This window comes from Myodes glareolus, chromosome 10 (assembly GCF_982192425.1).
Source record: "Myodes glareolus chromosome 10, mMyoGla1.1, whole genome shotgun sequence".
Taxonomy (NCBI): domain Eukaryota; kingdom Metazoa; phylum Chordata; class Mammalia; order Rodentia; family Cricetidae; genus Myodes; species Myodes glareolus.
This window is the reverse complement of record NC_142035.1, coordinates 5194405-5221645: the sequence shown is the minus strand read 5'-3', so window position 1 is coordinate 5221645 and position 27241 is coordinate 5194405. Positions and strand designations below refer to the sequence as shown.

The following is a 27241-nucleotide window of genomic DNA, read 5'->3' as shown; positions in this document are numbered from 1 at the left end:
GTTGCTTTGTTTTGGTTTTTTTTTTTTTTTATGTTTTAAGCCTTTTATTTGCACAGTAGCCTGATGGTAGGAACAACCAGAATGTTTTCAACAGGCTGGGCTGCTATTGGACACAGTCCGCAAAAGCCAGTGCCCAGTCATGAAATAACCCACCCAGAGGGTTTCACCTGAATTGATTTTTATACATCTTAATACCACTCTGATGAACCCCCACATAAGGGAATCAAGATCCAAACAGACTTGCTTTCCTGTTCCTGAATTCCTCCTGCAAGTAACAGGCAATGAGGAAGTGGGCGGCTGAGAGCCAGTGTTTGCAGATGGCCTGGAAGTGCACTGGTGACCGGATGTCTCCACGAGGATGGCATGGAGTCCATCTGCTTTGCCCCCAAAGACAGCCACCTGGAGGCAAGGAAGAACCAACCAGAGCCAACCAATCAGGTCCTTCTGCGAGCTCGGCAGGCATGGGGTGTATGTCTGTAATCCCAACATGGGGAGGCTGAGGCAGGAGGATTACCAAGAGTTAAAGACCAGCCATTTAAGCTCCAGAGTGTATTCCAGGCCAGCCTGGACACCATAATGAAACACTGTCTCAAAAACCAAGTACACTCATGGACTCAAGACAGTTCCTTCACAGTGTCCTTCAGCTAGCTGACTGTAAAGTCCCCATGAGAAAAATGACCTAAATCATTCATCTTAGAGACCACCCCAAGTACAAGTGGCCTTTCCCATTGACTTCTAGGCTGGGAATCACCTAAAGCATGTGCACTGTTTTGGGGCAGTTACTACAGACAAGTCCCTCTTCTGTTTTTGAGATAGGGTTCACGATGGCCTCGAAGTCCTGCCTGCATCTGCACCCCAAGTACTGGAATTGGGGCTGTACTCCCAAACCCACCCTCTTGTCTTCTTCTGTGACTTGGTATGTGGATTTTCCTTTCCCTTTTGGATTTTTGGGACAGGACTCAAGCTATTCTGGAACTCACTGCCTCCCAGGCTGGCTTTGAACTTGTGGCAATCCTCCAGCCAAGTGATAGGGTTTACAGGTGTAAGCCACCACATCTAACTTTGGTTGATGCTTTAATTTGCTAAATGAGAAGGATGTAAACTTATGACAAGAAGCCAAGCTTCTGTCAACCAACGTCATCCCCTGCACACACACACAGACACACAAATTCTGTTCTCAGCCCGAATATTGCAATTGTTTGTAACTGAGCCATATACAGTGGACACCTGCCTCTTCCACCGTAGGTCCATTGGGGGACTTTTTTATTGGTTCTATATGAGCCTAAACAATATGAAAGCTTGTCCTCATTTTTCATAATGTCTTTTTTTTTTAAAGATACACCCACATAGGCCTGTGTATACACACAAACACAAAATGAAGAAAAGATAAATGTTGAAATTGCCGAGAAAAATGACAAAAAAGACAAAAGACTTTTTTGTAAGAGAGTAACAGGATCAGGGAAAGGGTGTCATCAGGAGACCTGGGTCTCAGAGCAGGGACAGAACAGCTGAAGAGGCGGGAGCTCTGAGAACAGTGCAGATGGTACAGCAGCTGACGGCCGCTGAGAGCCGAAGGTTGCCTCCCTCCCCTCCCTGGTACCATCTCTCCTGCACTGATCCATCATCGTTTATTATTTGGTTTGTCAAACGTTAGACCGTCCCTGCCGCTGCAAAGTCCTACATCTTGGGCTCAGAGGAATAAATAAATGAGAAATCAGGACAGGGCTTCATGAGTCCAGACAGACACCGTGCATTATCAGAGCAGAAACAAATCAGGGCCCCCCCTAGGGAATTAAGCTTCTGAGAAATAAAGGGAAGGGAGACAGCTCTTTTGTGGGCCCTTTCCCCGAGAAGAAAATAACAAGATATTTACTACTCGGTGGTTCCTGCTGCTACCATTTAAGGAATCATCTGCTTCTGTTAACAGCATTTAAAGGTTGAGGAGGGAGAAATGTCTTCCGAGCAATGATGCCTTGATGCCTTGACCCTGGATACTGACAGTGTGTTTGGGACCCAGGGAGGTGCCGCACCAGAACCGGGGAACTTTTGTCCTTCATATGGTGACAAATGACTGACAAACTCGCCACACTAGGGCTCCGGTCCCTGTCCTGAGGAGTGCAACAGACCCCAGGCTTACACCTTGAAGCTCCGCCCCCCACCCCATGCTGGCAGGACTCCTGTTTATACTGTCCCAACACCATGGCCTCTGTTCCCTGAGCGGCCCTGTCTGTCACACACATGAATTCCTGTGTTCCCCTCCACACAAATGGAGAAACTAAGAGACAAAAACATCCCCTGGTGACCCCAGCTGCCAGTGGTGTGCTCTGACCCACAGAATATACACAGAATACATGTCACAGAAGGACACTCTGTTTGAAAGACGGTCAAGATAAACACATGATCCCCCCACCCCATGATCACCCCTAAGCCCAGAAAAGACATGGTCTAAATGCCAACACAACCACACAGCCCAACAGTGATGCTACCATCTTAGCGCTAGCCATCAGCTCACTCTTGTGTCTTAGACAAGGTCTCACTGTGCAGCCCTGGCTTACCTTGAACACAGCGCATACACCAGGCTGACCTTGAACTCAGTGATCACCAGCTCGCTCTGACCTTCCCTCGGTGGTCCATGCAGAGTGTTGGTCCACATCCTTACAGGATCTAGACCTAAACAAAGTTCTGCATCCCTAGCCGTTCTGCAGTTGCCGCTAACCACTGCACTCCATTTCTGTCATCTCCTCACGGGATGCCCCGCCTTACACACCAGCCCACACACACCTCCAGGGATCTCAGCGGGCTCCCTGTCTGCAAAGCATTACAGTGACCTAAGCAGCCTATCTAGGGCAACTGTTATTAGGCCCGGGGACAGATGGGGCCTAAGACAGCCAACACCCACTCTTGCTCTTCCAGGACAGACATGGCAGGATTTCTGCTGCCGAAATCTGGTATTGGTATCAATTGCATCATCTCTGGGCACCTGGATTTCCCGTAGGCAGAATGTAGAATGGGTAGCAGCCACTGAGCAGCGATCTAAACCTTCCTGAGAGCGCAAAGACTGGCTTGGAGAAAACAAATTTTAAAGTTCCACGACTCGACACCTCACACGACTTGTGTCTGTCCTGGTCATTCTCCTTTCTGTCACTGATGTCTGTGTGTTTGTCTGGGGTTCCGAGACTCTAGCTACCCTTGGAAGGCTGAGGGTCAGCGGCCACTACAGCTGTCACCACCAGTCATGTAGGTTGCTAGCCAGTCAGGACACAGGAGGTGAGGGGTGCAAAAAAAAAAAAAAAAAAATCTGTAAATAGGACCAGAGTGACAGTTCTCGGTGGGATCTGTGACTGTCATTGTGGGATCTGTGACTGTCATTGTGGGATCCGTGGCTGTCATTGTGGGATCCGTGACTGTCATTGTGGGATCCGTGGCTGTCATCCTCCTTGGGCAAGTTCCTGGGCCTCCTTGGACCTCAGTTCCCTGATCTGTACGTCAGGGAGACTTTCTTCAGTGTTCATTCTCTCACTAGTTATATAATCTTTATTTTAAGCCTTTATGCGTTATTGTCATGCCTTGAATGTGGCACAGGGAGGGGCAACAGACAATGGGTGCGGGTCTAGGTCCTGCTCCCAGCCGCTGGGAGGGACCACTCAGGCCTCTCCTGTGACAGCAGAGGCCCCCTCAAGCGCCAACACTATGCATAAGGTCACCAGGGCTTGCCCAACACAGACGCACGCGTGGGCACATCCCTGCTTCTCAGCACAATAGCAATCTGTGGGGCCCTGAGACCTCGCTCCACAATGATGCCCACGCTTGCTTCTGCTCAGAGCGTTTATCAGGCAGCTCTGCGTTTCTGCTCGAGGGTGGGCGGGGGTGGGGGAAACCAGAGAGGTAAACACACCACCCTCACCCCTAAGGAGAGAGAATCTAATTATCATCTGGAGAGTCTTCGGGGAACTGCTTAATAAATCAATAGGAATGATTTGTAATTAGAATATCAATTATTTGTATGCAAATGTGGCCTTCTGGGTGCTCGGGACAAATTCTAAGGATTGAAAGACTCCCTCACTCCCTCCCTCCCGCCCTCTCTGATTCTTAATTACATTATTTCGTTCATTCATCAAACATTTATTGAGCACCTTTTACGTGCAAAGCACAGAGATTGGGCCCAGAAATCCGTCTCTGCTTTTTCTCGGTTAGCAGTAAGGGTCCCAGAAAGCTGGATATAGGGAAGAGCTTCCTTCCAGAGACAGAGCCCCAAAGTTGCAGACTGGGGACTGTGAATCTGTATCTCTCCTTCATTCCTTCAGAGGGTGTGTGTGTGTGTGTGTGTGTGTGTGTGTGTGTGTGTGTGTGTGTGTGTGATACCTGTGCTCACACGTGTGCTTACAGATGTCAGAGGATGATGTTGGATGTCCTGCTCTGTCACTCATTGCCTCCTCCTCTTCCTCCTCATTCCCTTGAAACAGGGCCTCTTCCTGATCCTGGACCTAAGTTAGCAGCCAGCAGGCCCCAATGAGGTTTACAGTTGAACTCTGTAGACCATGCTCAGATTTTCATATGGGCACCAAGATCAGAGTCAAGTCCCCTTGTTTGTGTTCCAAGTGGTCTTACTGGCCGAACCATTCCCCCAGCCCCATCCTTTCATTCCTTCCCCCACTCCTCCATCCACCGAGTATCTGCTAGGGTGCAAGCCTCTCTCAATGCTGAAAATGGGGAGGGGTGAGGATAAAATAAAGGACAGAAAAGCCAGGCATGGAAATAGAAACCTGTAATCCCAGTTAACACAGGAGGATCAGGAGCTAAAGTCCAACCTTGTCTTTGTAGTGAGTTCAAGGCCAGCCTGAGCTGGATGCATGAGATTCTGCCTCATAAAGCTAAAAGTAAAGCAGACACGATGGCCCATCAGGAGTCCATTTCCTGGCAAACACACAGATAATACTACGTAAGTACATGCCCTGCTTCTGAAAATGCACCCTCTTGCCCCACAGCCCGTCACAGCCAGACCTCAGCCCCTGCTTTCAGGTCCCACTCCCCTAGACCAGGTTATAGAACTTCCTGCACCTCAGGTTCCTGATCTCTGCAGCAAGGGAAAACAGCATCCTGCTCTTCTGAGAAGTGTGTCCAATGGACCGAAGCTCTCAGGCAGCCACAGTCCCTGCCAGATGTGGTGGGTGACTGTGGTTGTTATGAGGACCTTAGCCAGCAGTCAGCTCCCAGGGCATCTTCCCAAGAGAGGCATTGGTAAGTGTGTGCACCTGGATCCTGTAACAGAACAACAGCAAAGTCGGTGGGCAACCCCTGGCATCCAAAGCCCGGAGAGTGGCTGACAGTGCCAGGATGGCAGTAGCTTCTTAGTATGCACACATGCAACAGGGCGGGGCGGAACAACCGCATGAGGAAACGCTGGGGGGGGATGCCCAGACTCACGGCTCTCTTCTCAATTTTCCCATCGATATAAAAACACGGCAGCATGAAAGCTGCTTTCACGTGATGGACATGAAGGGAAAGAGGAGGGGTGCCAGCATGTTTGGGGGCCTCGCAGCATGGAGGTGACTCCTCTGGAGATGTCAAGAAGTGGGTAGTGTTCACGAAGGAACACTCCACACATGCTCCCAGGTGTATTCATTTCTTGTCTTGTTGCTGTGATAAAGCACCTCACACAGCGTCTCACCGAAGGAAGGCCTTATTTCGGCTCACGGTTTGTAGGTGCCACGGCAGAGCACTCATGGTCATGCTGCCTCCACAGTCAGGAGACCGAGATGTTTCTGATGCTCAGCTTGCTTTCTTTCTATTCAGTGCAGGACCACAATCCAGCGCATAGGACTATCCACTATCCAGATAAGTCTCTCCTTCTCAACTCACCCAACAAGAAAATTGTTCCCTAGGTTACCCTAGATCTGTGAAGGTGACACTTTAGCCATCACACAGGGTCAAAACTGGAAACTTCTGTTCCGTTTCCCAGTCTCTAGATTCTTGCCAAGAAAACCCACATGCCTGTCAACACATGGGACATGCCAAGAACACAGGGCCTTCTGAACCCGTTACATGAAACTAACGAGACAGAGAAGAGAGCCATAGAGAAAGAAAGGAGCCCGAATCAAGCCAAGCTCCATTCCTCTGCTCAAAGAAGCAAACTGAGAAGCAGGAGGGAGCCTGTGCTGTGCTCAGGGCGAGGTATGTAAGAGACTAGAAAACCCAGGGATGACCCTGTGGCCCTTTCCACCTCACAGGGAAGCATTCTCAACTGACCTTGGAAGCTAAGCAGGGTTGGGACAGGCTATTGCTTGAAAAAGACACCTGTGTGCAGATGTGTAGGTATGTGTGCACATGGGGCCATCTGCCTTGATCTTTAGAAAAGGCATTTTACTGGCATCTGGGGCTCACCTATTAGGCTAGACCATCTGGCCAGAGACCCACCTGTCTCTGTCCCCCACCTCTGAGATTACAAGCACACATCATTGTGCTAGGCTTCTTTTCATGGATTCTGGGGGACAAACTCAGGTCCTCTTGTTTGTGTAGAACGTACTTTATTGATTGAGCCACCTCCCAGCCATATCTGTGCATGAAAACACTGGATAGGACCGGGATGTAGCTCTCATGACGGAGTATATGTTTAGCACGCAAGAGGCCCTGAGTTTGCTCATCTTCATCATCACACATCAAAAGAGAGAGGGAAAAGGGAAAGAGCGGGAAAGGGGAAAGGGGAAGGTCAAATCTTTGAGATTACAATGCACTGTTCACTGTCGTGTAACATGAGCCTTCGTTCCCAGCCCTCACAGGCTGCCCTTCTCAACATTCTGACCTCCTCATCTGCTACACCATGATGTGGGAGGTCCTTCTGTATATGTGTTACTCTTATTGATTAATGCATAAAGCTGCTTTGGCCTATGGAAGGACAGAATATATCCAGGCTGGAAGTGATATATAGAGAGAGTAGGCAGAATCAAAGAGATGCTGTGTAGCTGCCGAAGGAGAAAGGTGCCGGAAAACCTTACCAGTAGGCCACAGTCTTGTGGCAATACATAGATTAATAGAAATAGGTTAAGCTATAAGAGCTAGCTAGAAATAAGCCTGAACTCTTGGCTAAACAGTGTTGTAATGAATATAGTTTCTGTGTGATTATTTGGGTCTGGGCAGCTGGGAAACAAACGAGCAGTCTCCATTTACAATACCGCAAGAGTGCAATGGGAACACAAAGCCCTTTGTGTGCCATCTGACTTGGTGTGGAAGGTCCTTCTGTTCATGTGTTGCTTTTATTGGTTAATGAATAAAGAACCTGGCTTGGCCTTTAGCATGGGAGGAGGAAGGCAGAATAAGAGAAAAACCATGGAGCCACCCAAGACAGATGCTGGAAACTTTACCTGATAAGCCATAGCCATGTGGCGATATACAGATTAATAGAAATGGGTTAAATTAATATGAGTTAGCCAATAAGAAGCTAGAACTAATGGGCCAAGCAATGATTTAATTAATGCAGTTTCTGTGTGATTCTTTCAGGTCTAAGCTAGCCAGTGACTGGGAACCAACAAGCGGCCCTCCTCCAACACTCACAACACCCAAGTCACTCCCTTCTGGGAGTTAGGGTCTCTATTGCTGTGAAGAGACACCATGACCACAGCATCTCTTATAAATGAAAACATTTAACTGCTGTAGGCTTACAGTTCAGAGATTTAGTTCATTGTCATCATGGAGGGACATGGTGGCATACAGGCAGGCATGGTGCTGGAGAAGAAGCTAAGAAGTCTACATCTTAACCTGAAGACAACAGGAAGTAAACTGAGACACTGGATGTATCTTGAGTGTAACAGACCTCAAAGTCTGACCCCATAGTGACACGCTACCTCCAACAAGGCCACATCTCTTAATTCTTCCACTCCCTATGGGCCTAATAGCTCAATTACATTCAAACTACCACATTCCACTCTCTGGCCTACATAAGCTTATTACAATACCATTAGACAAAATGCATTTAGTCCATTTTCAGAAGTCCCAATAGTCTATCACAGTCTCAACAGTGTTTTAAAGTCTCTTCTAAGATTCATACAATCTTCTATTGTAAACCTCTATAAAATCAAAATCAAAAAGCATCACATATTTCTAACATAATGGTACAGGATATACATTACTGTTTCAAAATGCAGGGAAGGGGGGCATATTGAGGAAACACTGGACCAAAGCAAGACCAAAAACCTTCTGGGCAAATTCTAAACTCAACATGTTTATATCTAATCTCAAAACACTCTTCAGCTCTCCATATCCTTTCAGCTTTGTTGACTGCAGCACACTTCTTTCTCTTGGGCTGGTTCCACTCCCTGTTAGCAGCTTTCCTCGGCAGGGATCCTATGGCTCTGGCATCTCTAACATTTGGGTCTCCAAGGAAATTCAGGCTTCTCCTTCACAGCTTCACTCAATGGCCTCTTTAGGCCCCCATTCAAGGACACCTCTGACACATGCCTAGCCTCGGTGACTTTCCTTAGTCAAGACAAAAGGTTCCATAATACTTTTCTTCTATCCTCGACTCTAAAACTAAAACTGCATGACTGAAGCTGTCAGTTCTGCTACTTGCTGAGGCTGGAACATGACCCCCTCATTCTATTATATTTTCACCATCTTTCTGTTTTCAGTGGTTTCATTTACTGCTTAAGCTTGGCTATTCTGGAACTTTCTCTATAAACAGGCTGTCCTCAAACTCAGAGAACTGCCTGTCTCTGCCTCCCAAGTGCTGGGTTTAAGGGCATCACCACCACACATGGCTCTAATATTTTCTTTAATTCCTTTTTACAAATTGGAAACTTAGCTAGGTGGGATCTTGTACTGAGATCACCACTCCCTGTATTCCATTTCTTAATTTGTTTATCTACTTGAACACAGGATTTAGTTCTATTCCACTTTCTGGTGTTCCTTTTCTTCTCAAATTGTATATTTCGTATGTTTCCTTGCTCAGCTTGCTTCTTTTCATTATAAATCTTTATTAACACTAACACTTATAACTACATGACAGAGTCTATGCTAGGCTATTTTTAGATTTCCTCTGCCACTGGAATTAACCCAAACGTCTTTACTTGAGCCTCAAGCAGACTTTTTGAACAAGGACAAAAGCAGCTCACCAAAATATCACAAGAACAATCTCTGAGAAGGCTCCATCTTGACCCAAAGAGAGCAAGTAGACTGAGACACTGGGTGTATCTTGAGCATAGGAGACCTCAAAGCCTGCCCCCAAAGTGACACACCTCCTCCAAGAAGGCCACACCTACTCCAGCAAAGCAATGCCACTGAATAGTGCCACCCCCATGAGCTTATGGGGACCAATTGCATTCATACTATGCTTCCCTTCCCACACCTGGTTTTTACCCCTATAAAAAGGAAGTGTGTGGCTGTAAAGCTTGTGAGCATTCCTAGAGCTGATAACTGAGGCTCCCCAGAAACATCCACTCTGATCCCCACACCCATGACTGCAGTATCTTGTTTGAGAGGTGTGGCACCATTCAGTGTCTTGAGGTCTAGGGAGATGAACCATGATTATACAGGTGAGTCCTTCCAAGGGGATGACAGGGCTGGGAGATGACTGAGAAAAGTGTTAGCAAGCATGAAGAACTGAATTTGAATAGAACATACATCTAAAAGGTGTGGGGGTGGGCTGGGTGCAGTGGCATGCTTGTGATATGAATATACTTGGAGAGTGAAAGCACATATCTCCCAGGGGCTCCCAGGCCACTGAGAGAGCCTGTGTCCAAAAATGGGGCTGTGATGCCTGAAGAATAATACTCAAAAGTTGTCCTTTAGCCTACACACACATACCCAAACATATGTCCTATGTATATGTGTGTGCTGTGAACATACATGAACATGCATGTGTATCACACAGATAGTCATCTGAGGGGCAGGCAGGTACTAATATATCAACATAGAAGCTAATGTCAGTGTTGGGCAGGTTCTTCATGTCCTAGGCTACAGAACAGACACTGAAGGCAATCATGGGGCACATAGTGGCCAAGGCACATGTGCATGGACCAGGTGTCTGTTCCTGCTGTGTGTTGTTCCTCTCCTGAACTTTGTAATCCTGTAGCACACACCTGTAATGCCGCACTATGGAGACAAAGACGGGATCCTTAGAGCTTGCTGACCAGTTCATCTCTAATTCAATTGATGAGCTCTAAGTACAGTGAGAAACCCTGTCTCAAAAAACACAGTGGAGAGTGACTGAGGGTGATACCCAGTATCAACTGACTTCCAATATACAGCCACACACACACACACACACAGTGGGGAGGGTGTCAAAGGAAGGTCAAGGCAAGGAAGGGTGTGTAGAGGTCTGGTAGTCAGATACAGGCAATAGAAAAGTCAGAGTAGCCACATGCCTGGCTTCTCACATGGAAGAAGTGGTTGTGAACCAAGGAGGTGGAGACAGATGTGTCCTCGAGGCTCAGACAGGCTCCAGCCAGTCAGCATCTTGGTTTTGGCCTCATCAAACACAGTCATGGGCTTTAGGACTCCACGACGGTAAGATGGTCAGCGATCTCAAACCACATGGATGGTGTGGTGTGTTCAGGAAACCACCCCAAGTCAGCACAGATGCTAATATAGTGCTTGACACAGTACAGGGCTAGATAAATGTGACGGCTGCCATTGCCCATTGCCTTTCTTCAAGCAGGTTCCTAGAAGCTCCTGAACCCCAGGGCCCTTGCACAGGTCATTCCTCTGCTTGGAGGGCCCTTCCCTGTCTATTCTGTCTAGCAAGACCTTTATTGTTATTTTTTTTTTTCTGAGACAGACTCTAACTGTAGAGACCTGACTAGCCTAGAACTGTCTGTGTAGGCCAGGCTGTCTTTGAACTCACAGAGATCCTCCTGGCTTTGCTCCCCAAGGGCTGGGTTTAAAGGCCTGTGCCACCTTGACTGGCTTATCTTGTAATTTTTGAAATTGTATTTATCCTATAATATAAAAGTACTGATGTAGAAGAGGGAACTCAGAAGTTCAGCCATGGGGAACTATCCCATGGAAAGAGAACTCTGCTCTGCCCAGACTCAATCCAAAACTCAGCAGGCTTCCCCACTCGTTCCTGCCAGATGCCGGAACCCCAGTTGATGTTGCCTTTGATCTCTCAAGCAGGCTGCTCCAGCTGTCCACGTGGATGCTCTAACTCCTGACTCGACGGTGTTTCTGCCTCTCTCTCTGCTGTTCCTATCTGTTCCTTACTATTTTCTTAATAAGCTCACTCAAAACCGAAAGCACAGTTATCATAGATCATTCTCTGTACCGTACAGAGCATGTATGTGTGTATGTGTGTGCATGCGTGCAACGGGGCACAGCTAGACCCCTTACCCTGCGAAGCCATCATTCCAGCCCTTTCTCCTGAGCGTGTAGTTCTCCCAGGATCCAAGGTGAAGGGTAGCTATTCTTTCTAGTTCTCCTTCATCCCCTTTGCCATTCATCACAGATTGTAATTATGTTTTTCTTTACAGGAACTCTCACCGGTAACCAAGCCTAAACACATCTACTGTTGCTGGGGTGTAGCTCAGAAGAGCATTTGTCTGCAGGCACAAGGCCTTAGATTCAATTCCCAGTTCTGCAAAAATAGAATAAAATAAACACAATAAATACGTGCACTGCAGGATGTTCAAACTGTAGATTCGGAAGCAATGCAAACAATAAATAACAAGCCAGATAAATAAACATGACACAGGCGCAGTGGTGAAAACATTCTATTTAAGGGCTCTGTGGGTGAAATGTGGCTGTGCAAGCCCACTGGCTTCAGGACGAGGTCCCCAAACCCATGCAAAGACAGAGTCAACAGTGTTACAATGCACCTCCGCTGGGAGAGCGAAGGCAGAGACAGGAGGATTGATGGAAGCTCATCAGCCAGATACTCTGTCATAAAGAGCAGGTGGAGGGTAAGGAATAACACCCAAGGTTATCCTCTGACCTACACACATACAGATACACAGAAACATACACACAGACACACACATACATGCCTGTCCATGCACACACACACACTGACACACACAGAAACATACACACAGAGACACACACACACATACATGCCCATGCACACACACACACATACACTGACACAGAGAGAGACACACACACATACACGCGCACACACATTCCAAAAACCAGACCACCTATACAATTCTGTTGAAAACTCAGATGGAGGCAAGCACAGTGTCTTGCACCTGTGATTCCCGCCCTCAAAAGGCAGAGGGTAGGATGACTGCCCTGAGTATGAGGCCAGTCTGGTCTACATAGCATGGACAAGGACAGCTTGGACTTCAGAGTGAGACCCTGTCTCCAAACAGACAAATAAGCAATTAAAAACCTCAGACAAGTAAATGAGTGAGCGAATGACTGACTGAGACTGTGAATGGTGGGGCTGGCTTTTCCAAAGGGGGAAGTGAGTTGAAAGCAATGATAACTCAACAGTCACCTGTCTCCTTGCTGTGGTTCAGCCCTGGTTGCTCAGGGCATCAGAGGGCCCAACTGACACAGGCCAGTGATCAAACGTTGCCCTTGTAGGAGAATGGAAATGCCATTAAAGAGATGGCTGAGTCAGTATAGCACTTGGTACACAAGCAGGAGGGCATATGTGGGCACCCAGCAAGCAGGTTAAAAGGCCCAGGTAGTCAAGGACGTAAAAATGAAAACTCCCTCAAGGTTCTGTCTCACCTCAGCCGGCCCTGTCAACAACAGATGCTAGTGAGGGTGAGGATGGAGGAAAAGGCTTATCTGCTGTTGGTAGGCGTGGGAACTGCTGTGACCACATGGAGACCAATGTGGGACTCTCTCAGAAGATCAACAGAGCCGCCCTGTGGACTTTATATCCTATGACAGAGACCCTTGAACTCCCATGTTCATTGCTGCTCTATTCGTGACAGCTAGGAACTGGGATCAGCCAACATGTCTATCCACCCATGAAAGACATGGAAATGTGGTCCATACACAGTGAACTTTACTCAGCTTTGAGGGAAAAAGAAATTCACAGGAAAATGGATGGAACTAGACAATAATTTACTGAGCGAACTCACCCAGGCCCAGAAAGACAGAAACTACATGTTCTCTTTTGTATGAGGAGCCTAACTTTGAATTTTTAGACCTGTGTCTAACTTGGAGTGCCTGTAGTAGCAAAGAAGTCAGTGCCGTCTGCCAGAAGGGAGGTCAATGGTCTTATACACCCATGAGCCCTGTGAGCCACCGTACCACCTTGTCAGCTAAGACGTGCCCACTGACACAGTCATGCTGTGACTATCACTGCTGATTAAATTTGAGGCCTGCACCGAAGGCCTGCTCCGAAGCAGGGCTCTATGCCTGGTACTGCAAACCCCACCGAAATCCAGGGCTGGAGAGATCATAACCCTAACAGGGATCATCTTACAACTGCTATTCTGCTAAATGGGCGCGGTGTCAAACGGCCTTCTAAATATTTATATGTGCTCTTGTAGATTGCTGCTGTTCACGGGTAGCCAGAGAAGCTTCTGGGCGTAGTGAGCAGCAGTCAGTGTAGAGACTTACAACTGGCCAAGTGCTGAGTCTAAGGGCTGATGAAGGACTCAGCCGTAAATGGGGTATCTCCATCACCCACCTCCTACATGGCTCAGAGAACACTGAAGAGAAGGAGGTAGAGAGAAAGTGAGAGCCGGGGGATAGGAGAGGGAGTGAGGGGTGCTGGCTTCTGGATGGAACTGACATAGCTGTTGTACACGCGAACTCACATCCTACCGGCTGTGGCACAAGACTAGGCCCACCAAAGCTCATTGTCGACGGGGGAGGGGCTCACAAAGCGCCACTTCTCCCCAAGGAGCTGTTAATGGTTGCTGTGAGAAAAGAGGCCTATTTCTCAGTGTTATAGCCACTGGTAAGTTTCCTTTGCTTACGTAAATAACCCCACGCTATGCTCAGGAGAGCAACCATGTAATTAAAAGCAGAGGGGCCACAATAGCAACAACAGCTAGGAGACTTGAAAGTAAGAAGGGGATTTAGGAAGAATAGTTCAGTGGGCGGGGTATGAGAGTCTCACAGAGGAAATATGATCAGAGTATGATTGATGTATGTGTGTGTGTCACATATGTGTATATTATGATATTTGGAAAAAATAAAATAGCTTTTATGCTGTTGTTTTGTTTTGTTTTATTAAAGCAAAGTGTATTGGTGCATGCTTGCAATCCCAGCACTGGGTAGGCAGATAGAGGTAGAGTCCTGGGACTCACTGACTTGAACCTAGCAGACTTGGTGAGTTTCGAGCCTATGAGAAGGTGGACAGCTCTTGAGGAGCGACACCTGAAATTGCCTTCTGGAGGGGTGGGGGGTGAAGTGGGGTGGGGGGGGTGGGGAGCAATATGTGGTGGTATTGGTTTGCAGTCCCAGCCCCTCAGGGGCTGTGGTGGGAGGATTGCAAGCTTAAGGCCCGTCTGGCTTCATAGTGAGGCTTTGTCCCAAAAGATTTTTTCTCCCACCTTGGGGTTGGCTCAGCAGTTGAGTCCTGGCTCGGTGTGCGTTGGTCCCTGAAGTGAGAAAATAAATGAGACCTGTATAATTTGAGAGCATTTGGAGTTACAGAAAAGTTCCAGATAAGAGAGTATCTGCTACCCAACACCCCCTTTCCCGTGTTGTTGGCGCTTACCTTAGCGCGGCTCATTTATCACAATTAATGAGCCCTTATTAACGCGGGTAATGTGTTATTGTTCTCCGAGCTCCAGATTTTACACCCATTTCCTCCGCTGTCCCCGGATGTCCCTTTTCTCCAGCACCCATCAGTTATCACGGCTCCTTCCATTCTCTGGGCTGTCAGCTTCTCAGCTTTTCTTTCGTGACATTGGCAGCCTGGGGAGGCCTGCCCAGGTGCTAGAAGGGTGCTCTTCAGTTTAAGGCTTTCTTTTTTTCTGAGACAGGGTCATACTATATAGTATTGGCTGTCCTGGAGCTCACTATGTGGGCCAGGCTGTCCGCGAACTCACAGAGATTTTCCTTACTATTCATTTTAGTATTTTTCTTGAGACAGAGGCCTTGTTGCCCAGTTATCCTTGAACTCTAGACTCACTCAGCCTTCCGAGTAGTGGTGCCTGACTCCACTTTTGGGAGGACTTCAGAGACGGCGCCTTTTTGTCCACACCCTGTTATCAAGGGTGCAGCCCACCAACAGGAGTTTAATCTTGACCTTGATTCAGGCTTCTCTGCTGGGAAGCTTCTTTGTTGCTGGTTTCAACTCTTGCTGGAAGCCACAGGAAGGTTCCGCCCACCGCCTCCTCTGAGAAGTCTCTGGCTTACACAGTTGGAATCCTTTTATGTAGGTGCTCCTGAAGTGTTCTGTCACCATCCCTTATTACCTGGGAAATGTTATGTGACCCTAGGTGGACAGGTGTGTGAGACCGGTGTGCAAGCCAAACTTTGACAGTAAACCATAAGGAGATGTGTTTAAAAACTTCTTTGGTACACATGATTTTTGTTTGTTTGTTTTTACCCTTTATTAAAGATGGAAGCAAACTTAGATTCTAAGGTATTTTTACATGAAGAATTAAATTGTGGTGCTGGAGAGCTAGTTCTGTGTATATAGGTGTTTGCCTCCAAGCCTGATGACCCATTCCCTTCCCGGAACCCACGTGATGGAAGAAGATAACTCCAGATATTGTCCTCTAACCTCCAAACAGGAGTACGTGCTCTCTCTCTCTCTCTCTCTCTCTCTCTCTCTCTCTCTCTCTCTCTCTCTGTCTCTGTCTCTCTGTCTCTCTCTCTCTCTCTCTCACACACACACACACACATTTTTTTAAAAAAACATGAAAGAGTGGTCGAGTATTTTTCAGAGTGCATAGGTGCTTTGATTTTATAACTGCCAATGCCTGAGAGGACCTCTGTACTGAGTATCAGTGGCGGAAGTGTGTCTAAGGCCATTTCAGAAGCAGTTGGAAACTCTGTCCCAATCTCAAGTCAGAATCCAGTTAGCAATGTTTGTGGCTCTGTCTTGGCTCCAATGTTTGGAGACAAGATCTCACTCTGGAGCCCAGACTTGTCTGCAATTCTCACTTACACTCATGGCAAAACCCCTGCTTCAACTTCCCTCCGACTAGTACAATACACAGGAGCCACTATAGCTGGCTTCACTTAATAATGTTTTTTTTTCCCTAAGACAAAGCCTTACTATATAACTGTAGCTGTCCTGGAACTCTGTCAATCAGGCTGACCTCAGACTCATAGAGATCCACTTGCCTCTGCCTCCGAAGTAGTGGGATTAAAGGTGTGTGCCACTCCCCAACCCCCACCCCTGGCATGATAACAATTCTTAAAATCAGACATATATTCTACCATGATATAATCCAAACATATGCTAATTTGACACTTAAAGGTTGAGGGATGACATTAAAAAATATTAAATTTTTTTTTCCTAATTAAGCCATTCTGTTTCTACAAGAATAGACAATTTTGTGCATACAGTAAAAAAAAAAAAATGGAAACTCATAGCATTTCATGGCTTTGAATCGAAGACACTGTGCTTCAGGTAATTTTAGCAGTACTGAATGGTAAGACAGCCTGCAAGGAGCAAAGCCTGGGAGTCCAGGCTCTGGTGAGGCCCCGTGGCGGGACACGAGTCAGCATGCATGCCAGAAACACCTCGGATGGATTCAGTTTGCATTTGATTCTGAACTCAGAAATTCTTCACTGTTGCCAAAATTTTCCTAAGCCCGACCTTCAGCTCCATGGCCCTGTGTGAGGTCACAGGCTAGGATATAAGAAGCCAGGCTCTGTCCGGTCTTTTATTTATGAAGTTGCATATGCAAATATATTTATTTTCTTTTTTACTTTTTGTTTCGTCTTTGAAACATGTATTTATTTATTTAATGTTGGGTAGGGGTGGGGTTTGGGCACAGTTTACTAAAGTCCCTTGTCTCCTTCGGTGGGTTCCAAAGTCAACCTCAGCTCATCAGGTCTGGCACTGGGTGCCTTTCTGTGTCACCATCTCCCGGTCATGTCTTTTATTTCGGGGACATGGTCTGCCTTGCTGTGTAGTCTAGGCTGGTCTCACACTCACAAAAGGTTGTTTCTTTTGCATTTCCTGGGAAACTCCAGTGCTGTGTCTTGTGATTTTGCTTCTTGAGTCCTCAAAGCTTTGGCACTTGGGATCCTCTCCAGCTGTGTTTCAGCTTTGAAGAGCCTCCTTGCTCCCTGGTCCTGTCTGTGATCTCAGGTTTGACTCCTATATTTCTTCCTCTGGACCATGACTCATCCATTTTTCCCAAGAGCCTTGGTTGTTTTTGTTATGGAATGGTATAAGGAACGAACAGAGGCCTAAAAGCAAAAAATGTTTTTGTTTGTTTGTTTGGTTGGTTGGTTTGTTTTTTGGTTTTTTTTTTTGAGACAGGGTTTCTCTGTAGCTTTGAAGCCTCTTTTGGAAGTAGCTCTTGTAGACCAGGCTGGCCTCAAACTCAGAGATCCACCTGTCTCTGCCCCCAAGTGCTGAGAGTAAAGGCATGCACCACCACCGCCCAGCTTTGTGCAAGAAAATGTTTTTATCATGAACACTATTTTAGTTACTTTTCTATTGTTGAGGTAAAACACCATGGCCAGGGAAATTTATAAAGGGAATATTTAACTTGGCTTAAAGTGTTCAATTTGGCTTACAGTTTCAGAGCATTAGTGTCCATGGTGGTGGGATGATGGGACAGTTTAGAGTTCTCATGTTGATCAACAACTATGATGTGGGGAGGGAGGGAGGGAGGGAGAAAGGGAGGGAGGGAGGGAGAAGAGAGAGAGAGAGAGAGAGAGAGAGAGAGAGAAAGAGAATGGCTAGAGTCTTTTGAAACCTCAAAGCCACCCACCCCAGTGACACACCTTCTCAAATGGTTCTACCCTACAACTGTGGACCAAGTGCTCAAACATGTGATTCTCCCGAGATCGGTCTCATTCAAACCCCCACATTCCACTCCTTGGTCCCCACAGGATCTTGGCCTTATCTAGTGAAGAATGCACTTAGTTCAACTTCCACAGTTCCCACCATCTTCCACAGTCCCAGCACTGTTTAAAAGTCCAAACTTCTGTGAGCTCAGCTGAGGGGGATCCCGCCCTCAGGGCTCCACCGCCTATTCTTTGGTGCAGGTCAGGCCTCCCTTGATTAAAGAGATAAGGCTATCTCAGTCAGCACCCTTGATTAAGGAGATAAGGCTATCTCAGTCAGCACCCTTGATTAAGGAGATAAGGCTATCTCAGTCAGGACCCTTGGTTAAGAAGATAAGGCTACCTCAATCAGCACCCTTGATTAAGGAGATAAGGCTATCTCAGTCAGCACCCTTGGTTAAGAAGATAAGGCTATCTCAGTCAGCACCCTTGATTAAGGAGATAAGGCTATCTCAGTCAGCACCCTTGATTAAGGAGATAAGGCTATCTCAGTCAGCACCCTTGATTAAGGAGATAAGGCTATCTCAGTCAGCACCCTTGATTAAGGAGATAAGGCTATCTCAGTCAGCACCCTTGATTAAGGAGATAAGGCTATCTCAGTCAGGACCCTTGGTTAAGAAGATAAGGCTACCTCAATCAGCACCCTTGATTAAGGAGATAAGGCTATCTCAGTCAGCACCCTTGGTTAAGAAGATAAGGCTATCTCAGTCAGCACCCTTGATTAAGGAGATAAGGCTATCTCAGTCAGCACCCTTGATTAAGGAGATAAGGCTATCTCAGTCAGCACCCTTGATTAAGGAGATAAGGCTATCTCAGTCAGCACCCTTGATTAAGGAGATAAGGCTATCTCAGTCAGCACCCTTGATTAAGGAGATAAGGCTATCTCAGTCAGGACCCTTGGTTAAGAAGATAAGGCTACCTCAATCAGCACCCTTGATTAAGGAGATAAGGCTATCTCAGTCAGCACCCTTGGTTAAGGAGATAAGGCTATCTCGGTCAGCACAAGCCTCAGCTACAGCACTAGATTGTTCTGGTGTTCTTTTTCTCCTCTAAATGTACATTTGAATTCCCTTTTACCTCACTTTTCACTGTAGCCCTGTAGAAGACTGATTACTAATAATGACAAGACAGAGTCAATGTTAGGCTGCCTTAAAATATCCTCCATCAAGAGAATTAGTCCATTACTTTTCAATTTAACCTCAGGCAAATTTTAAGGACAATGACAGAAAGCAGCCCCATTTTTAGTGAAAATGTCACAAGAATTAGCCGAGCAGCTAAAATCTTCCCCTCTAAGAACTTCCTCTCCCCTTTTCCACTTAAACTGTTCAGCTTCTAGCTTTTTCCTCCTGTTTTCTTCTTATTTATTTATCCATTTATTAGAGACAGGGTCTCACCATGTGGTCCATCTGAGCTTAAAATCCCCATGTAAGCCAGGCAGGCCTTTAATGCGCAGAGGCCTTAGTTTACCCCCCCACCCACCAGTGCTGGGATCAAAGGAGCAGACACTACACCCAGCTCCCCCTGCTATTGCCAGATGTGTCCTATGCTCTCAGTTCCCTGCGACATTTCTTTCTTTCCTTTATAGGGTCCTATTCGAGTTTCCTGGCCCCATAGGCGATGTTAAACATTTTTCTGTATTCTAAACAGTAACCATGCTAACAAGACAAACAAACAAACAAACAAATCACTCCATATACTCTGTCTTTCTAGAGAATTCGTAAGCCCATGGGTATCTTTTGGAAAACACCAGGGGCTAGAACAATATTTTTTTTTTCCCCAGAGGACCCAAGTTCAATTCCCAGCACCCATGTCAGGAGGCTTACAACCACCTGAACTCCAGCTCCAGGGGGACCTGATGCCTTTGGCATCTGCAGCTATCTGAATTCATGCGCATAAAACCACACACACACACACACACACACACACACACACGCATGTATATATCTAAAAATAATAACAAACACCAAACTTGCACTTGGGTCTATGCAGCTAATATTGTCAACTTGACAGTCTCTGGAGTCATCTAGAAGACAAGCCTCTGAGTGAACGTCTAGACTGGGTAGCTGAGGTAGGACCCACACTAATGTGGGCACTGTCCCATAGCCTGGGGTCCTGGACTGAATAAAAAGGAGTGTCAAAGCAAACACCACAGCTCTCATCTAGAAGAGAATAAGAAATGACTTTGGAGCCATTTTGTATGGCCATGGCCCTAGAACAGATTTTGGGTGCCCCGAATTCAGTGTAAGCAGTTTCATGAAGTTTTTCTAGTTTTACCAAACAAAGAAAGACATATATCACGGCAAATTTAAATACATTGGTGGGTGCACTAGTGAGGACAGGCCAGTGAGATGAGGAAGCTTTCCTATAGGCTCATAATGCCATCTGATGACGTTCTTAGCTCTTGGATTGGTGGGAAATAGTCTGCTAAATTACTAGATTCCAAAAGTCTCTAATCTGTTAGTTATGGAATATTAGTTCCAACACAGAGATGGACAAGGGATGGCTGTCCCAAAGGGCTGGAACTAGCCTGAGACAAAGCAATTGGCCTTTGGACCTGCTACACTCCCCCTCCACAATAGTGCGGTTCAAATTCTCCAGTTTGTCTTTGCAGACACAGCTTCTTCTCAGGTGTTTTCCTTCCATGAGCTGCGAACCCGCATTCATCTCCCCCTGGTTCCTCACTATGGATACGATGAGACCACAATGAGATGAGCTCCTTCATGTTCCCGCCACCATGGTTCCTCAATACAAGGGACTGCAGCAACGAGAGACCTTGAGTGAGAAAGACCATCCATCAGGCTCTTGCCAGTGTGAGAGAAAGAACGCAACTGGCTGTTCCTGAGGCGTGAAGTTCTTGGCTGCTTAATTACATGACAGTCAGTAACTCCAGTGCCAAGTCTGCCCCTGTAATTCCAGGGCTCCAGAGGTTGAGGCAGCAGGATGGAGAACACAAGACCGTACATAGCAAGACATACTCTCAAATTTAAAAAACCAAACAAACCTGTGTTTACCATGTTTAAAGAAAGGAAAACTGGGTGGGAGACAGGGGACTGTTATCTCCCTGTGGCTTTGCAACTGTCATGTCTTGTCAGGTAGGGCTCCTGCCAGGGTCCACGAGGACAGGTACTTAAGAAAGACATCAAAGCAGGGGGGAGGGGCATAGGAAAGACTTGCTGCTCACCCTCTGTCACTGTCCTCTTAACAAATGATCCTTTATCCAGCACTGTAGTTGTCCCAGCCCCTGGATGTTTCCTACAATCCCAGAAGTAAACTGGTGTGTGGTTTCCCCCCCCCCCCCCCTACATTGAAGCACTCCCCTCTGGATGAAGGAGAAAGGCCCATAAGTCTCAGGAAATATGCGAGGCTCAGAAAGCCCATGAAACTTACAAGCCTCAGGAAAGTCAGAGTGCTATCTGATTCATAAGGCCCCTCCCTAAGGTTACAGAAGCATGGAGAAACTGCTGAGGGAGAGGAACCTCTTCTTTGAGGTTGCCTGAAATTTGGACCAGAAACTCCAGGGATGCTGCTTTTTGAGCTGTCACCCATTCTGGGGTGAACTTGAGTCACGCATGTCCCTGTCTGTAAGAAACCCCTCGTCTATGTGCCTGTGAGGAAACCCAGTAAACTCACTGGGTCATTGGCTATACTTGCCCGTGTGAGAGTGGAATCCTTTCTTTAGAATGTCTTTGGTGTGCTATCTAGAATGAATGGATGCTTGCTCACAGCTTCCCAGGGGAAGTGTTCACCATAGCCTCAGAGTGTTCCCATAGTAAGTGATAGGGCCCTGTTCAGCCAGCACTTCTTCTCTGGGACTCAGCCCACCTCCAGGAGGCTCCTCTGAGCTCTCTTTCATAGGTTTCCCTGCCCTTGGGATGTCAGGGTCCCCTGGAGTTCTACCTTTGGATCCCCCCAGATTCCTGTGTGACTTTAGGAACAGGGACTGGTGGAGCAGCAGCAACAGCAGCTCACATAGCTCATGAGAGCCAACCGCACACATCTGCTTTCTACTTGTTTTGATTGGTGTTGTTTTAAAATAAGTCATGGCAAGAATATTTATGCTACAGAAATCTTAACACTACAAATGATAGTTATTCTGCCTCCTAGGAAGCCAGTTTCCCGTGCAACGCTGGTACTGACACGGCTGCCAATTGCATGACATAGTCACCTGCCCCAGAAGCTGTGTTGAGCCCTGCAGCTGCTGTGGTGATGAAGCAGTGAGAACTAGAGAACCTGGGGAGGGACAGCTGCTTCTGAGGCCATGGGCAGCCATGGGAAGCAAATGACATGCTCCAGCCTTTGTGCTTTCTGCTGGAATCACAGCCAGGGAAACAGGGCTTTCATAGAGAAGCAACCCTTTCAACCTAGATGAAAATCACACCCAAGATTTAACTAGATTGCATAGTAACAGCTCAAATGGACATTACCATTTGTCAGAATCTCAAGGAATAAGTGTGATTATCTACTTAATGTGACGGAGAAAGGACCAGGAGCACAGATGCACAATCAGGAGCAAAAATTCATGGGCAGGAGCAGAAACAACCAAGTCCATAGGTGCATGGTCAGGTGCAGAGGTGCATGGTCAGGAACGCGGTGCGTGGACCAGGAGCTGAGGTTCATGAGTCAGAAGCACAGGTGCATGTGTAGGAGCAGAGGTGCATGGGTCAGAAGCACAGGTGCATGGGTCAGGAGCACAGGTACATGGTCAGAAGCACAGATGCATGGGCAGGAGCACAGGTGCATAGTTAGGAGCAGAGGTACATGGATCAGGAGCACAGGTGCATGGGTCAGAAGCACAGGTGCATGGGCAGGAACATAGGTGCATGGGTCAGGAGCACAGGTACATGGGTCAGAAGCACAGATGCATGGGCAGGATCACAGGTGCATAGTTAGGAGCAGAGGTACATGGATCAGGAGCACAGGTGCATGGGTCAGAAGCACAGGTGCATGGGCAGGAGCACAGGTGCATAGTTAGGAGCAGAGGTACATGGATCAGGAGCACAGGTGCATGGGTCAGAAGCACAGGTGCATAGGCAGGAGCATAGGTGCATGGGTCAGAAGCACAGGTGCATGGTCAGGAGCACAGGTGCATAGTTAGGAGCAGAGGTACATGGATCAGGAGCACAGGTGCATGGGTCAGAAGCACAGGTGCATGGGCAGGAACATAGGTGCATGGGTCAGGAGCACAGATACATGGGTCAGAAGCACAGATGCATGGGCAGGAGCACAGGTGCATAGTTAGGAGCAGAGGTACATGGATCAGGAGCACAGGTGCATGGGTCAGAAGCACAGGTGCATGGGCGGGAACACAGGTGCATGGGTCAGGAACATAGGTGCATGGGTCAGAAGCACAGGTGCATGGGCAGGAGCACAGGTGCATAGTTAGGAACAGAGGTACATGGATCAGGAGCACAGGTGCATGGGTCAGAAGCACAGGTGCATGGTCAGGAGCACAGGTGCATAGTTAGGAGCAGAGGTACATGGATCAGGAGCACAGGTGCATGGGTCAGAAGCACAGGTGCATGGGCAGGAACATAGGTGCATGGGTCAGGAGCACAGGTACATGGGTCAGAAGCACAGATGCATGGGCAGGATCACAGGTGTATAGTTAGGAGCAGAGGTACATGGATCAGGAGCACAGGTGCATGGGTCAGAAGCACAGGTGCATGGGCAGGAACATAGGTGCATGGGTCAGAAGCACAGGTGCATGGGCAGGAGCACAGGTGTATGGATCAGGAGCACAGATGAATGGGTTAGAAGCACAGTACATGGGCAGGAGCAGAGGTGCATAGTTAGGAGCAGAGGTACATGGATCAGGAGCAGAGGTGCATGGGCAGGAGCACAGGTATATGGATCAGGAGCACAGGTGCATGGGTCAGAAGCACAGGTGCATGGGTCAGAAGCACAGGTGTATGGATCAGGAGCACAGATGCATGGATTAGAAGCACAGTACATGGGCAGGAGCAGAGGTGCATGGGTTAGAAGCACAGGTGTACGGACAGGAGTAGAGAAGCATGGGTCAAAAGCACAGTGCATGGGCAGGAACACAGGTACATGGGCAGGAGTAGGGGTGCATGGTTAGGAGCAAAGGTACATAGGTCAGGAGCAGAGGTGCATGGGCAGGAGCACAGGTGCATGGGTCAGGAGCAGAGGTTCATGGGCAGGAGCACAGGTGCATGGGTCAGGAGCAGAGGTACATGGGCAGGAGCACAGGTGCATGGGCAGGAGCACAGGTGCATGGGTTAGAAGCACAGTACGTGGGCAGGAGCACAGGTGCATGGGTTAGAAGCACAGGTGCATGGACAGGAGCACAGGTGCATGATCAGGAGTACATGTGCATGGGTCAGGAGATCCATGGGACAGGAACATAGGTGTATGGAACAGGAATATAGGTGCATGGACAGGAAGAGCACAGGTGTATAGCCATAAGCATAGGTTCATAGAACAGGAGCATAGGTGCACATAGGTGCACAGGTGGTCAGGAACATAGGCGCATAGTCAGGAACACAAGTACATAGTCCAGAACACAGGTGCATGAGACAAAAGGAGCATGAGTGCATGGGTCAGGAGCACAGATGCATGAGCAGGAGCACAGGGGCTTGGAACAGGAATATAGGAACATGAGCCAAAGGAAAGCTGCATGGGCAGAGGCACAGGCATGTATATGGTCATCGACAGCAGATGGCCAGGGACAGAGAGTAGAGATGGGGAAGTCTGGTCACCAGATCTGGGGACGCTTCTCAAGGTGGACCATTCCCATGAGAATGTGTCCTCTGTAGCAGTGGTTCTTGTTGACTGAGGTTTCTGACCTGCCTGGTTCCTGCAGTCATTAAGTCCCAGAGAAATCACACAGAGGTCTACATTAGTTATAAACTGATTGACCTAGTAGCTCAGACTTCTTGTTAACTCTAATAACTTATATTAGCCCATTATTCTTATCCATGTTAGCCACGTGGCTTGGTACCTTATTTGGCAAGGCAGTCACATTTTGCTTCTTCTGTGGCTGGGTCACGACTGCAGACTGCAGAATAATCCTCTTTCCAGAATCCCCCTGTTCTCATTGCCCTGCCTATATTTCCTGCCTGCTACCAGCCAATCAGCATTTTATTAAACAAGTACAAGAAACCAATGTTTACAGGGTAAAGCCATTGTCCCACAGCAATCCCCCCCTTTTTTTTTAAAGAACAAGAACTCTGAATCTAATATTCTTTGTTTAGCTTTTCTCTTGACCATTATCCATAACAAATTATAACCAACATTCTAAACAAAGGAAAATATCCATAGTCCATTTTTTGGGAGTGTGGGAGTAGTTTTCCAGGCTACTTCCTGCTGGTTGGGGGCACTGATAATTTCTAAAGAAAATTTAGAATTATGATCCAGTCATGACTGAAGTATCCTGTGAGGCTTGATCAACTCAGGCAGCAGTCTTGAATCTGTTCTGGATATAGAACTCAGACATTTGGGCCATCTGCTCCTATTGGAGATTTCTCAGGTGGTCTTCCTTGATCAAGCCTAATTTTTCTTAACTCAGATTGAATCCACAGCCTCTCATTTCCTGTGGAAACAAAAGCAAAACCTCTTCTTCAAAGGAACATACCTTTTGACTTCAATTCTGAAGTCAAGGTATTTTTAAAATACCTATCTTGAATTAATTCAGCAGCATTTATAAACAAATACCTTTTGGCAGCTGTTGCTTCTTCCTCAGCATCCAAACAATTCAAAGAGAAAATGATAACATACAGTATCCAGACTTTCTGTGTATTTTTCATCTTTGTGTAGCTTTATTTTAAACTCTATTTCTTTTATTTTTAATTTTTGCCTTTTTGAGACAGGGTTTCTCTATGTATCTTTGTCCTGGAACTCACTCTGTAGACCAGGCTGTCCTTGAACTCACAGAGACCTGCCTGCCTCTGCCTCCCAAGTGCTGGGATTAAAGGTGTGCACCACCACACCCAACTACTCTCTTTATTTTAAGGACTTTATTCTTTTTTGTTTTCTCTACCAAGCCTACATATATTTTTAAACACACTGTAAACCATTTAGAGGTTTTCTTTGTCTGAATCTATCTTTACAGTATATCTCTCTTTTTCTGACCACATGAGTCTTTAATTTGCTAAGCGATATGGCTAGGATTAAATCCATGGCTTTGACAGCTGGAACCTGCCCATTCCTTAACTTTCTGAGATTCCAGCCTCATGACAGAGGTACCGGCCAGAGCCATGTTTATTGCCACAACTCTATGGCATTTCAAGGTCCCTGCCACCACCAAGAAGCATGCTGTAGGCTATTCATAAACATCATATAAGTGTTTTGTGGCAGGGCCTCTTAAAAGGGCTGCAAAGTTTTTGCAGCTAAAGCTGAGTCAGGAAGCCTTTCTTAAATGAGATGCATTTGCCTCTAGTAAACAGAGCCAACCTGAGAAAATGCTGCTATCAATAAGCCATGCTTAACTCTATTCTTTTCTGTCTAAAATTACTTTCCAAGTTCTCTCAAGCTTTATGTGGATGCAGTTGCCCCACGTTGGGCACCATTCTGTTGACTGAGGTTTCTGTCCTGCCCAGTTCCTACTGTCATTAAGTCCCAAAGAAATCACACAGAGGTCTACATTAGTTATAAACTGATTGGCCTACGAGCTCAGACTCTTGTTAACTCTTATAACTTATATGAGCCCATCATTATTGTCTATATTAGCCATGTAGCTCGGTACCTTATTTGGCAAAGCAGTCACATCTTGCTTCCTCTGTGGCTGGATCACGACTGCAGACTGCATAATCCTCACCAGAATTCTCCTGTTCTCATTGTTCTGCCTATACTTCCTGCCTGGCTACCGGCCAATCAGCATTTTATTAAACAAGTACAAGAATCAAATGTTTACAGGGTAAAGCCATTGTCTCACAGCAGGTTCTGTAGTGACTAAGCAGACAATGCACTCACTCTTTGGATAATATTCTGCTTCCCTTGCGGTGTTGCTGCCTGTTCAGTGGGTTCACTTACAAAGTGACTTTTGTGGCAGGTTGTGGGGGTTCTGTATAAACTTTCCATCCCCAAATTGACCTGGGTACTGTCACTGCTGAGCACCTAGAAAGCCAGGAAGAGAAACTAACAGTAAAACTGTGTGATATCATGCCTAGGGTGGGGCTTGAGGTTGCTGCAAACCCGCATGACCACACTGGTACATAAAGTCACAAAGCATAGCTGTAGACTCGGGTGATCAATGGAAAACAACTAGAAAGGCTTTACTGGCAGCCTAAGGGATAAAATGTGACACAAAGAAAGGTCTAGATCTTTCTGGAATGTGGGACACGAAGATGACAGGTCAAAGTGGGTTTCAGAGGGCTGGGGCTGTAAGTCACAGGACACTTAC

The 27241-nt window shown here is 47.0% G+C and overlaps 1 long non-coding RNA gene across 1 annotated transcript; it reads right to left on the bottom strand.

Annotated features, from left to right (window-relative positions):
• Positions 1 to 24735: 24735 nt before the first annotated feature.
• Positions 24736 to 26682, bottom strand: LOC146892714 (uncharacterized). The gene is made up of 2 exons (XR_015003988.2): positions 26585 to 26682; positions 24736 to 25432 (listed from the first exon to the last, which is right to left on the bottom strand). It is a non-coding gene; the product is annotated as an uncharacterized LOC146892714 (long non-coding RNA).
• Between the last annotated feature and the right edge of the window lie 559 nt (positions 26683 to 27241).